Here is a 13800-nt window from a genome sequence, read left to right on the forward strand (position 1 = left end):
AATACAGCATTATATTTTTCTGCTATACCTACCCATTTTCTTTTACATGCTATCTTTCATAACAACTTTATCTCAAAACACTAAACAATAACTAATGAGCTGAAATCAGGGATAAGGACACCACTTTTACAGACACAATATATCTTATATATGCACCCAGTCTTTTCCTTCTTTGTTGTAATGTTTCTTAGAGCCAAAAGCCTACCCGAGCAATAGAAACTAGATTGGTACTAGTCACAAACTCTCACATAGCCATCAGAAGTAACAGCCTTGGCTCCACAGGGTCAGTGTTCAGATTGGTTATCTACTTGGGAAATAATTAGAATCTGATTTCTAGTGCAAATGCAATTATAAATTTGGAATTTGTGTTTGATAAATATCATGTCCTGTGTTGTTTTAGCAAATAGTCCTGCCAAAAACTGAATGACTGGCCTATTTTATGGAAAATGCACACAAATGGGTTGTAAGTATAATTCAAGTGATCTCATTTGCAAATTGGAAAATCAATATGCTCAAATGAATCATATGTGTGGTGATGTGACTGTAGAACTATGGGAACCATGGTTTTGTCCATGAACTATTTCTCTCTCACTGTCACTCCAGCTTCAAAATGGGAATGATTTAACTGCCTCACAAATCTGATATAAAAATTGGTTAATAGTTATTGATTATTTTTGTTTATAGTGGGGTAGTGCCTAGTAGAACTGTGCAAAACTTCACCGGCTGTTTCATTTCAAAGATGTTTCGACTTGTTTCAAGCTCAAAACAGTGAAATCAAAACAAAATGAAAGGCTTTGAAACAGCCTCCAAACAAAATGATGGCAGTCAAAATGTTTTGAAAGTTTTGAAACATTTCAAGTTTTGAAACTGAAGCTGGGCTTGCTTGCAGGGAAACAGAAAGTAAGGAGAGGGAGGAGGAAGAGGGGAAAAGGACTGCTCTGATACTGACTGTGTAGCTGGCCGGTGACTGTGATCCTTCCCTGAGGTCTCTTCCAATCCCAGTGCTCTGGGGGAGGGATGGAAAAACATTATTAAAAGCAGCATTGTTTGAATTAAGCTGCATTCTACCTTGGGGTTAGTTACTGAGCTGTGTCTTCCAGCAGCTCAGCAGTGTCAGGCAACAAAGGCTGTCATTCATTTCCTACTTGCTAGCCTAGCAAGTGGGATTCATCAATACCTTTTGCTTTCTACCCCCTTTTATTTTATTATTATATTATTCATTCCTTTCAATTTATTCCTCCCCCCAAATCCTTTTTTTGTTTATGTTACACTATCTTGATTCTTTCACCCTGGAAAAGAAATCTGTGATTTCTATCATGGTTTGCATTCCCCCAGAAACAAAATCTGTGCTTTCTCTCATGGTTTGCATTCTATTCACTGTGCAGGGAAGTATAGCATATATTGCATATTATAATATAGAATTTATATAGGAACACATACATATATATTTTAATTATACTTATTACACAAATACATAAATGCATTACATAAACATACATACATATACAATTATCTACATATATTACATAAATGAGATTACATTACAGAAGAACGCACAGATTTTCCCTTAGAGCCAAGTCTCCTTCCCCAGAAAGCACTTTGGAGGAGGTTGCGGTAGAGGGTGCAGAGGCAAGAGGCTCAGCTGAGTCTGCTCTTCCTGTTGCTGTGCCTCTGCCTGCTGAGGAGGAGGAAAAGGCAGCATCCATACTGGAGAAATTGTTGGCAGGTTTCGCATGTCTTGTCATGGCATGGCCTGGATCCATTTGGTGGTTTTTGGACTTTAGGAAGTTGGTTTCTGGTTATGAGGTTATTGAGGTTCAGTGCTTGCTTGAATTTACAAACCACTTTTCACAGATGAGCCTATGAACTACATTTCATCAACCACCTAGGTACAGAAACTCATATGTAGCAAAACGCCCAGTTTTCCTTTTTTAATACATATATATTGTCCCATGGGCCATGGTAGTGTGGGTCACTTACCTGCAGCCCGGGATGGAACACGTGCAGAGCCGAGAGAGGAACCTGTGTGGCTTGTTAGCCGCCTCTTTGTAGAGCTGTGGCTGGCCAGTAATGTCAGTGTCAGACGCTGGCCGGCAGAGTTAAAAATGGCAGTTGCTGCTCCAGAGGGGGTGGATAGCCCAGAGAACAGGCTGCAGCCCACGCCAGTGGCAGAGAGGGCTCCGTGGGAAAGCCTCCGTGGATCCAGCAAGCCGGAGGTGTTGGTGGCCGAGGAGGGAGGCACCACAACCAAGATCTCGGTGGATCACCAAAGGAGCGACGGGCCGGCCAAGTGAGGGAAGGCAGGAGCAACCCCGGGAGTGCTGCGGGATTCCAAAGTAAGTGTCGGGATGGTGGGCATGGAGGACACTGAGGCAAGGGGTGAAGAGCTGAGGACAACCCTGCAGGAGGGTAATTGGGGCGGGATTGCCACTGGAACATTGGACATTGACTGAGGGGTCTGAGCCTGTTGGGAAGCAGCAGTTAGAGGGGAATGCTCTCCCCGCCTTTAAGGGTCCAGGGACAGGGAATTGGTGGTGGGTCGGTGATAGGTGCAGTAAGGATTCCAGAGTCCCTGGGTTAGGGGAACGGAGACCAGGGGTGTGAGCCATGGTGGGCTTGTGGGGAAACTTCGATAGAGGCAATGGCAAAGGTCCCTCACATGACAGGGTTAGGGCATACGACACTGCCGGGGCTAGTAGTGTCTCCTATTATTGGCCTCAAGACATAGAGCGGTGGCCGAGGCCTGCGGGGAAGACCACAGACAATGATAAGGCAGTGCATCAAAGGTGGCATAAAACCAGGGTGTAGGGATGGCGGAGCCCCGTAAGCTACCGTCAGGCCTAGCTCAGGCCACCGAGGGACCCGTGAACTAGCCCTGCCTACTGAGGAACATCAAGTTGTGGCAGGAAAGAATGGGGTTGGTGGCGTGGGAGGAAGAACTACCCCGGCGACGAATGGGCCTGGAAGGGGCAGGGACAACCATAAGGAGATCAGAGCCACCCCAGAGCAGCTGGTGGAAGCCCGGTGGTTGCATATATATATGATAGATATGCATTTCATTCCCTTCCTCAATTATTTCTGGCTTTTCTTTCTCTCCTTCTCTATTCCCTATAGACAAGCATAAGCGAGCTCAGAGTTAGGATAAGCTTTAACATTTTATTTTGATAGCAAGTTTTTAGTTTTGGATATCCACTGTTTTATATTGTATTATTATTAGGTTTGTATTGATTCTTACTGTTGTATATTGTATTATTATCATTTTCATATGGATATTGTATGGTTTTGGACTGTGTTTGTAAGTGAACCAAAGTAATGACAAGTTTCCATTTTGTATGTCAAGCCTCCATCTCATGTCCTCTGCCTGGGCATCCCCTGTGTCGCAACTGTATGAATCACATACCCTTCCCATGTAAACTGGTTCCCGGATGAATGAGAGTGATTGGGAAATACAATGGTAGCAGGCCTCTACTGAATGGCCTGTAAGGACTGGGCCATCACCTCATTGATTCATTCAGGAACCACCCAGGAACAGAGAAAATAACCCAGCATTTGCAAGACAAAAGACTCTGCATAACCAGCAACTCTCCCATTGTACCCCACCATTACAGACACCCAAAATTGCACATCCCTGCATGGAGTGCATATGCTCAGTATGCCCCTTGCCTGGGGCATCTTTCCTGTCACTAGGGTCACACAGAGTCTGCCCCTATAAAAAGGGGCAGTGAAGAGAGACCCAGTGGGACGCCCTCTCCATCTGGACCAGTACCATGCCACACCACCTATCCACCCAGAGGCCCTGCCGGTGACCCCCCTCTAGACAACACCTACTGGACAAGGCCCCCTTTCCAAACCTGGATAGGTAGCTATTATGCCCCACCCCCTCTTCAACTAAAGACTTGGACTCTGCTTCTCTTCCCTACCTGGACTCCAGCCTTTCCACTGAGTCTCTTTCTCCTGCTGCTATTGTGAGTGTGTGTGTGCGTGTGTGTGAACCAATAACTTCATACGGCTGTGTAGTGTGTTGTCTGTGTAATAAAACTGTTATTTGGACCCATAAGTTGGGTTTTGCTTTACTATGGTTCAGCCTTGCTCCAATCTCTGCTCCTCACCCCTCTAACTTCTGTCTCATTTCTCCCTTTCCTGCTTCTGGCTCACTGCCACCTTCAACACCTGTCCTGAGCTCCTCTCTGCCTCCAAGCTCCCTGTTTCTTTGCCACTGTCTTATCCCCACTGCCTTTTCCTTTTCCCCTGAGCAACTAGGTTTCTGCCTCAGTTTCTTTCCTGGCTGTCTCCTCCTTGCCACCATTTATCTGCCCCCCCTCAATATCTTAGCAGTCTGCCTCAGTTACCAGCTCCAGTCTGCCTTAAGTAAACCCAAGCCTCAGTTCCTCATCTAGCTTCTCTATAGTCTACCAGTTCTAATCCCAGTTCTGGCAACTTTCACTCCCTACACTTTAACTCTCTCCCTCACCTGAACCTTCTCCCAGGTATGCCAAGCACTCACATACAACTTAACTGTGTGTAGGTGGGTTGTATGTATGTGAACTGGTGAGTGCATGTGTGTGTCCGTATATATATATATAATTGTGTGCATGATATACAAATTAGAGATCTGTATATGTGTACTGAGTGTGCAGGTATGGCCTATTGATTTTTGTCTAACTTTGGGGGTGTACAGTGTATATGCTTGAATTGGTGATAGGTATGCATGTGCTTAGACTGGTTTGGGTGTGTATGTGCCTGAGCTAGTTGTGTGTGTGTGTGTGTGTGTGTGTGTGTATGCACCTAAATGATTTGTGTGTTTGCATATGTGAAATTGTCACACCCTCCTGTCTAACAGCACAATATTGAGATCCTGAGAGTTGGCCTGACCCCACAGGGCAACACATAGTCTCAATATAGACATTGCAATTCTGACACATACAACCTGCTGGACATAAGACTCCCCAGGTACTTCTCCACATTTACCTGTGCTGCTACATCCTCCTTCCCCTCTGACCTACCGCAGCCTGTCCCTCACCCCCTGATGCCTCCATTTCCAGTTTCACTGACTGGCTTTCTTGCCTGCAGTGAATGCCAGCCTCTGGCTCCTTTACTATTCCTTCCATCCAAAAAGAGCACACATACCAACTGCAGGTGCTTCCTCAGCCTGACGAAGGGTTTTTGAACCTGAAACCTTGCTAAGATATATTTCTCTAACTATTCAGCTGGTCTACTAAAAGATACCAGATTGACCCTAATAACCTTGTCTGCCAGTGCCATGTCCTTAGACCAACACCCCTCGCACCTGTCCCTGGTCAGCTGACCAGAAGGACGCAGGGCCCGGGGCACATTTAAGCCTCAGGGCTGGGACTGGCAAGGAGATTTCTCTGGCTGCTGATGAAGAAGAAGGTCTTGCAGGAAAGGAAAGAAAGAATGTGACAGTTTGGCTACCTGAGATGCTGCTGGTGCTACTATGCTGCTTACTTACCTGCTGTTATTTAAAGTAGTAAATTGGTCTAAGGCTGTAGGGGAGGAGGAGACTTCACTGGGGCACACTACCATGTCACATAGAGGCTCCGGCACCAATAAGGGTGCACCTTAACACATGCGCGGTGTCACCCATGTCACAAGTTTTGTCTGTCAGGAGCCTGAGATGAAGTTTTGCAGAAGCCCCTGCATGTATCTCCTTGAAAATTAACAGGCTTTGTGGCCTCAGCAGGGGCTGCCAAGCCTGCTGTTTTTACTTCACTGTGCCTTCACACTTACAAGTGACACAAGTTTTACTTTCAAGACTCTAAGGTGCAATTTTCCAGAAACCCCTCATCTTTGAAACACGACAGGCTTTGTCGCCTTATCAGGGGCTACCCTCCCTGATGTTTTCATTCAAATCAGGCAAGAAATGACAAAGTTATAGGCAGTTTTGTGATTCCCCATTATAGCCTATGGGAGAAATTACAAAACAGTGTTGAATACTGAAATGAAACAGAACAGTGCTTCGAAACAAAATGAAATGTCAAAATGAAATACTGCCCCTTCAAAACATCAAAAAGGAAGTCAAAATGAAACGGTGCTGTTTCACACAACCCTAGTGCCTAGGAATCCCAGGCAAGGACTAGGACCACAATGTGCTGTCCAAACAAAACAATACAGTTACAATCTATACTGTAATTAAAAAGGTCCATGATACAGTTATGGGCTTCAAACATACTATAAATAGTAAGCAAAGAAATTAGGCAATAAATGTTAAAAGAATACTAACCTGAACTGTCAGACTAGACTGACACACTCACTATGAGTTAACCCTCCAAACAAATATATACTAGTTATATCTAAAAAATTATTCGGTTCCAAATCCAGACTAAAACCTCTTTTACTTAAGCTACCTGAAAAGTCACGTGAGTGTACAAACTGGAGTTTTTGGTACAACTCTTTTGATAATGTAAATCAGGGTAGATTCATTCAAATAGTTAGAATTATACTGATTAATAGCAGTATCTGGCTCATTAAGGACCTAACCAGGAATTGCAGAAAGAGGCAGAAATAACAAATTGTAAGAAAATCAAGATGCCCAAATCATTGCCAGCCTGTAAGAAAAAAATAATCTCAGTTTAAGGATGCTTTGGAGTTTGGACAGTTGTTCAGGGCAGTTCTTTTATTTGATCTAAACCTATTCAGACTCTCCTATCTTTTCGCTGTGAAGACAAATGTCTCCAGTGTGACTGCGCATTCAGATGCTCACATAAAATCCTTCCTTGGCACCCATTCCATTAGAAAAAGTCAGGTAAAACTGCACCACCTCCCAGATAGTGGAGAGCGCATGAAAAGTCTCCCTCTCTATATATTCAGTAATCCTTTGTGCTATCGAGTGTCTGTCTCAAATCCTCTAAAGCAGAGAGTGAGCTTGCCCCTGCTAGACTTCTTTAGCCTGCTCTCCTGGCTGTGACCACCAGATATTGTTAAACCTGTCCATATATGCCAGTTATATTTTAAAACAATGCAATCTATCAATCAGTCTGTTGATCAGCTAACCAAATATAACAAGCAAGGGTATTTCCCTATCATCTTTACAGCTGCCTGGGAGCTTGACAATGTGTAAAAACTGCTTAAATAAATAAGTAGACTGAGTCTCTGTTCCCTGAAGTGTTTCGTGTCTGGAATGCAGTGTACCCAGTAAACTGTCATCTGAGGGACTGAAAGTGACACTCTTCAATTATTACAGGAGAGCAGCCAAAAATGTGAGGCCGATTGAACAGTAATTTTTTTAAGGCTTAATAAATATAAAAGGTACAGGCATTATGTAATTTTAAGAGGCTTCTCTGCCAGTATGGACTTAGATGATGTATTACACATGTCATGCTACTGATATATGATATGGTGCAAGGGAAATAGGCATCCTCAAAAATCATGGTCTGTGCTACTTTTGAGCATCATTGGTTTCTCAAAACTTTGAAATTTGTTAAAAATCTACTTGATGGATAAAATGCATCCCTGTGCAAATGGCCAGGATGCAGCATTTGTATCAATTACATCCTATGTAACTTCAAATGATCATTGTTATTACATTAGGACCCAGAGGCCATCCTGCTACATGCTGCACAAACAGGTCTCTGCCAGGGGGGGAAAAACAGATGTATAGATAAGACAACGGGCCAGAGAAGAAAAAGGCAGAATGTGACTTGCCAAAGGTTACAGCAGACCAGTTACAGAGGTAGGAATTCAATGACAGCTTTGGAAAGAGATTCCAAAGGTCATCTAGTCTTACCCTCTGTACAAATGCAGGAGCTGCTATTCTTAAATCATCCCAGAGAGATGCTTATCTACACTCTTCTTGAAAAGCTCCAAATAAGGTGATTCCACCATTTCCTTGCAATAGTGTAACTTGCACGGAAATGCAAATGGAACCCCAGCCCCAGACACTGACTCAAAGGGAGCACCAGAATAGCAATCTGTAGGGAACTTGTGCTGCCTCTGGTGCAGCCCATATTTAGGGAGCTGGCTTTAAGGCAGCAGCTACCCGTGCCCAAGGAAATAAGTGCCTGCTTCCCCACCACCCTCCACCCTGAGTGCCAAAATGTTAAGTTACTTGTGTGTTTTTTTGGGCTGCTTGTTCTATTGTCCTATTGATCCTACAGTTGGGAATTTTTTTCTTGAGATTTGATCTCAGTAGGTTTGCTGCAGTTAAAAGGCACTGCCATGTTCTCCTCTGTGGCACATGAGAACAGTTGTTTTCCCTCTTCTTTATGTCAGCCTTTCATGTATTTGGAAGCTGCTATCATGTCTCCCTTTAATCTCATTTTCTCCATACTAAACATACCTAGCTTCTTTTATCATACAGCTTTCTTGCCAATAAAACCCACATCTCTTAACTGAAGCAAATCTTCTTTCCCTACAAGCAAGCAAGAAAAAAACTGTATGAAAGAAAGAAATATAAATTATGCCTCCTCCCTCAGCCAGAGAGAATGCTAAGGTTTACCAGCTCAGGAAGGACAGAGCTGAAGATGATTAATGTCTGCAGCTGATCTGATTTAGCATACAAGTTCCAGACACAGGGTTCTGGAACTCTTGAATGAAGAAGACTGCAGATTACATTTATATGTGTATAAAAGATTGGTAGTATAAGAGTGATGTTTTAAGCTTGAGTGGCCCAGAAATTATGCGACAGGCAAAGATTTCTTAGGGTGATATCTTTTATTGGACCAAATATGTAGTTGGGATAAAGTTAGACATGATTTGGAATACAAGACATTCTTTGTCAGGTTTATCCCAACTATGTAGTTGGTCCAATAAAGAGACCACCCTAAGAAATCCTCACCTCTCATATAAAAGACTGTGCATATAAGAAGGATTTATACAAAATAGTCCACCAAGGGGACTTGTTTTAAGCATTTGGGGCCATACTTTGCAAATTGGGAGTGGCTTTATTAAAGAAACTGATGTACAACTAATACGTATTAAAGTTGTATGAGGGAACTCCTGGTAGTGTAGCTGCCTGTTTGCCCCCCAGGTCACAAAGTAATGACTTTAGATACCAACCGTCTATAGACGAAAAAGATCTAATCAGGGATCACATTCTCATTGTGCTGGATATTGGAAAGATGTACATGGTAGGTGTGGTCATTGCCTCAAGAAACATAGATCCTATCAGGAATATGCAAGTGTAATGTATCTAAAATGATGGCGGAAAAAGAAGTACAACTGCATAGGGGCAGGTTCTGTTAGGATAAATTCCCTGCCTCTCCTACTAAAGAGATTATTAACTTCAGTAGCTGCAGTCATATATATTACATAGTTTGTTAGAATAGTAGTTTAGTGAAAACGAGTTCTCTCTGCTAGAGTTCTATCCATAAGGACAGGCTTGGGATAAGTGTTTTGCAGCTGCATTTCTTTCTTTGTCTTCACTGGTAATTACAACTGTTCAGCAGCTAACCCAATTAGACCCTAAAGAAACAAGGGCTAATTGCACTTCTTATAACTTTTGGAATTAATATTGCCTCTTTCTGAAGCTCCCTATACTGCTGTACTGTAAATTGTAAATGGTTCAAATAAGGACACTGATGTACAATGTACATAAGATTCATTTCTAATCTTTCAAATATATTTAATGTAAGCAACAAACTAAAGACATGAAAGGTTACACGGGGCTTGCATATTGACATCTTTCATGATTTTATTGCAAGTTTCATAATATTTGGCATTTTTCTTAAAGCCATAGCTCCTATTTTCATTACCTGGGAGCCTCAGCTTCCTTTTCTTGTTTATGTCAGTTTCTAACCCTCATAGTTACAGATAAAATCTTGAATAAAATTCCCACAAAGGATCCAAAACAAATAAAGACAGCAAATATAATTAAATAAAAAATATATTGATTATTAAGCCAGCTTCAGGATTTTATGCAGCTTATCACATGATTTTTGAATGCTTGCAATTAGTAATACTGGGCCTTTTCATGGAAAAGACTAAATCTAAAATCTCAGCACTCCAATTCTCCTGTACATTCCCAGTCTTTAACAACAGAGCTAATTTATATGTGAAAATATAACTGTGGAAGAGAAGTACATTCCATTACTGCTCTATCCTTTTACCACTTGAAACCTCAGTTTAAATCTGGGCTTGCATTTCAAGTTGGAATAACTGTGATATCTTTAATCTCATTGTCACCATTAGACCTCATCACAAAACTGCATGGTATAATCAGAAGTTTCTTATTCAAGAAAACCATAAGTCTAGAGTAGCACAGGGGTGCAGCACAGAGGTTGTGACAGCCTGTCAGGTCAAGAACTAAGTGTATTATCAGTATATTGTGAGGTGAAAACTTGGACAACATCTGACCTCACTGCACCTTATATACAAGCTTCAAGAATCATATACAATTTCAGTAGCTACACTGTATTTGTGAGAGATATATATATTTAGATAGATCAATAGATATAGATATATGTATATATATATACACACACACACGCATATATATATATATACATACACACATATCTGAAATAGGCTGTTGGAATCACAATCACTCTTCCAAGCCTTACTCCTTTGGCACCCAACCTCGTTGCACCTGCTGGTGTCATTTTGTTGACAGGTACAAATCACCAGTCATCAAGGAACAAACAATGGAACTGACAACAACTGGCTCCAAATATATGAAGTAATTACCAAGTCCTGAGCCCTAGGCAGCAGTTTCTAAAGAGAAGCAGGTGGACTGCCAGAGAAACCTGTGCAGTTGTTTTGAATATAATAACAGCCAAACAATGCAAAGCCATTTTGCAAAGTGCATTCTGGAAGAGATTATCTCCTGGGTCTAATGAACACACACCTCTCTCTCATTGTTTTGCACATTTTGCTCAAAGACCTACATTCCTTCTGAGATATATTTTTACTCATAGTTTGGAATCCATTATATTTTACATCTCATGTTAATGCTGCTCAGTGTAAGCCTAGAGAGACTGAGTTCTTTTGTGATGCTGGGGGATGTGAGCTTTCCTTTTGCTGTTTTGTTTAATTAGGTGGCGGGGGTTTATTATATGCATTACATGGGCTAATTAGGATGGTCTGGCCTGCAGCCATTCAATTTTTTCCTTAAAAATTTTATTACTTCATATAATTCTTGAAATAGATCTGACTTTCTGGTCAGGGCTGGAAATGAATGAATACCACAGTTGGTAAAATATCAATGTATAATCTTACCTTCCTTGTTTGCAAAGAGAGAAAATAAATCCTAAGTGTGTTGCCCTGTGGGGTCAGGTGAACACTCAGGATCTCAATATTGCACTGTTAGACAGGAGGCTGTGACAATTTCACATATGCAAACACACAAATCATTTAAGTGCATATACACACACACACACACACACACACACACTACCAGCTCAGGCACATACACATTCAAACCAGCCTAGGCACATGCAGACCTATCACCAATTCAAGCATATACACTATACACCCTAAAAGTAAGACAAAAATCAATAGTCCATATCCGCACACTCAGTACACATATACAGATCACTAATTCGTATATCATTTACACAATGACATATATATATATGGACTCACACACACACTCACCAGTTCACACACATACAACCCACCTACACATCCACCACACAAGTAAGTTCCTAACTTGGATGGTACAGTGTGTATGTGTGTGCTTGGGGTACCTGGGATACTTGGGGGAAGGTTCAGGTGAGAAAGAGAGAGAGAGTTAAAGTGTAGGGAGTGAAAGTTGCCAGAACCAGGACTAGAGCCAGTGGACTAGAGAGAAGCTGACTGAGGAACTGAGGCTTGGGTTTACTTAAGATCAAGTGGCCCCAGGGTTACTCGAGGTCACTGGTGCAAAAGGCGGGGGGGAGAAGCCTGGTGGCAAGGAGGAGACAGCTAGGAAAGAGAGAGAGACAGAAACCTGGGAACTTGGGGCTGGAAACTGAGGCAGAAACCTGGTTGCTCAGGGGAAAAGGAAAAGGCAGTGGGGATAAGACAGTGGCAAAGAAACAGGGGGTTGGAGGCAGAAAGGAGCTCAGGACAGATGTTGGAGGTGGCAGTGAGCCAGAAGCAGGAGAGGGAGAAATGAGACAGAAGTTAGAGGGGCGAGGAGCAGAGATTGGAGCAAGGCTGAACCATAGTAAAGCAAAATCCAACTTATGGGTCCAAATGACAGATTTATTAAACAGATAACAGGATACACAGCCTCGTGAAGTTATTGGTTCACATGCACACAGCACAAGCAAGCAAGCAAGCACTCACAATGGCACCAGGAGAAAGAGACTCAGTGTAAGGGTTGGAGTCCAGGTAGAGAAGAGAAGCAGAGTTCAAGTCCTTGCTGAAGAGGGGGTGGGGGTGATAGCTACCTATCCAGGCTGGAAAGGGGTCTTTGTCCAGTAGGTGTTGTCCAGAGAGGGGTTGCTGGCAGGGCCTCTGGGTAGATAGGTGGTGTGGCATGGTACTGGTCCAGATGGAGAGGGCATCCTAAAGAGTCAGTCTTCACTACCCCTTTTTATGGGGCAAACTACCTCTGATCTCCTATGGGGAGGGCCTGTCCAGGCAAGGTCATTCCTGTTCCAGAGGGTTCCAGGTTTTTTTACTGAGCATGTGCAGCCTTACCACAATGGTGGGTTGCCTCATCTTTTGTTTCTTGAATGCTGAGAGTGGTTCCAAGGGCTGGGTCCTTGGTCCAGGTATTGGTGTTGATGGTTTGGTCATTCAGAGGGCGCTATTTTTAGACCTACTGCCATTGTCTCCCAAGCATCCGCATTCATCCCCATTCATTCAGGAACCAAGTTACATAGGGGTAGGTGTGAGTCATACTACTTACTACCTACAATAAAATGTTAAAGCTTATCCTACATCTTAGCTTACTTATATTTATCTATAGGGAATAGAGAGGGAGAGAAAAAGTCAGAAATTGTTGAAGAAAGGGAGGGAATGTATTTTAAAAGAAAAAAGAAGAAAAACTGGGGGGTTTGCTACAAGTGGATGATATTGGCACTTATGAAAAGTCAATTCTGCTCCTTGCTGATTATTAGAGACAGCTCAGTAAAACATTCAGTGAAGTTAAAAACAGAACAAATGCATACCGGTTGCAATCACAAACTTGTTTGGCCTTTAAAGGTGCCTGTTTGAAACATCTATTTGTTGCACAGCTACAGATAGGTTTGTAAATGCCATCACAATGTCAGATTTGTTAGTGAATGGTGCTTTGTGCTTGCTTAAAAATTGTCTAGGTGCCTATTGTGCCCATGCTTGAAAAGGTGCAGAATGAGAAGCCAATAAACTATATAGCAAAAAGAGTCTCACTGAAATGAAGGAAAGGGGGATGGAGGAAAGAAGCTTTTTAAAACATAATAAGTCTTTTGGTCTATGTTTTCCCTCCCATGGAAACCATGCATACAGCAGGTAAAGCTAAATAATCAGGGCTGTCTGTGCAGCTGAACAGGGTACACTAGGACCACTGAGCTATAAAGAAAACAGCTGCACACCAAGGGGGTAGTCAGAACCAGTGAGTACAGGAGAGGGAAGGACATGCAGCACATACGCGTGATGGACACAAGTAGATTCACAGGTTGCAGACACTGACTGATGATTGGGGCAGAACTGCTGTAGGAAGAAGAAACTCAGAGTTTCCCCAGCCAGCCTGCATCCTTCAATGATCTTGGGTTTCTCAGCTCTGTTTAGTGTTGCTCCAACCCACTGGGTCTCAGATGGATTCTGTTGGAATGGCAGATGGGAATAGGGTGACCACCTTTTTAAAATGTAGAGGTGGGACACATGCCTGTCTCCCTACCCCCCACCAACCATGAAGCAGAATGGAGAAGGGGCAGT

This window comes from Crocodylus siamensis, chromosome 7 (assembly GCF_052110815.1).
Source record: "Crocodylus siamensis isolate JL-2025a chromosome 7, ASM5211081v1, whole genome shotgun sequence".
Taxonomy (NCBI): Eukaryota; Metazoa; Chordata; order Crocodylia; family Crocodylidae; genus Crocodylus; species Crocodylus siamensis.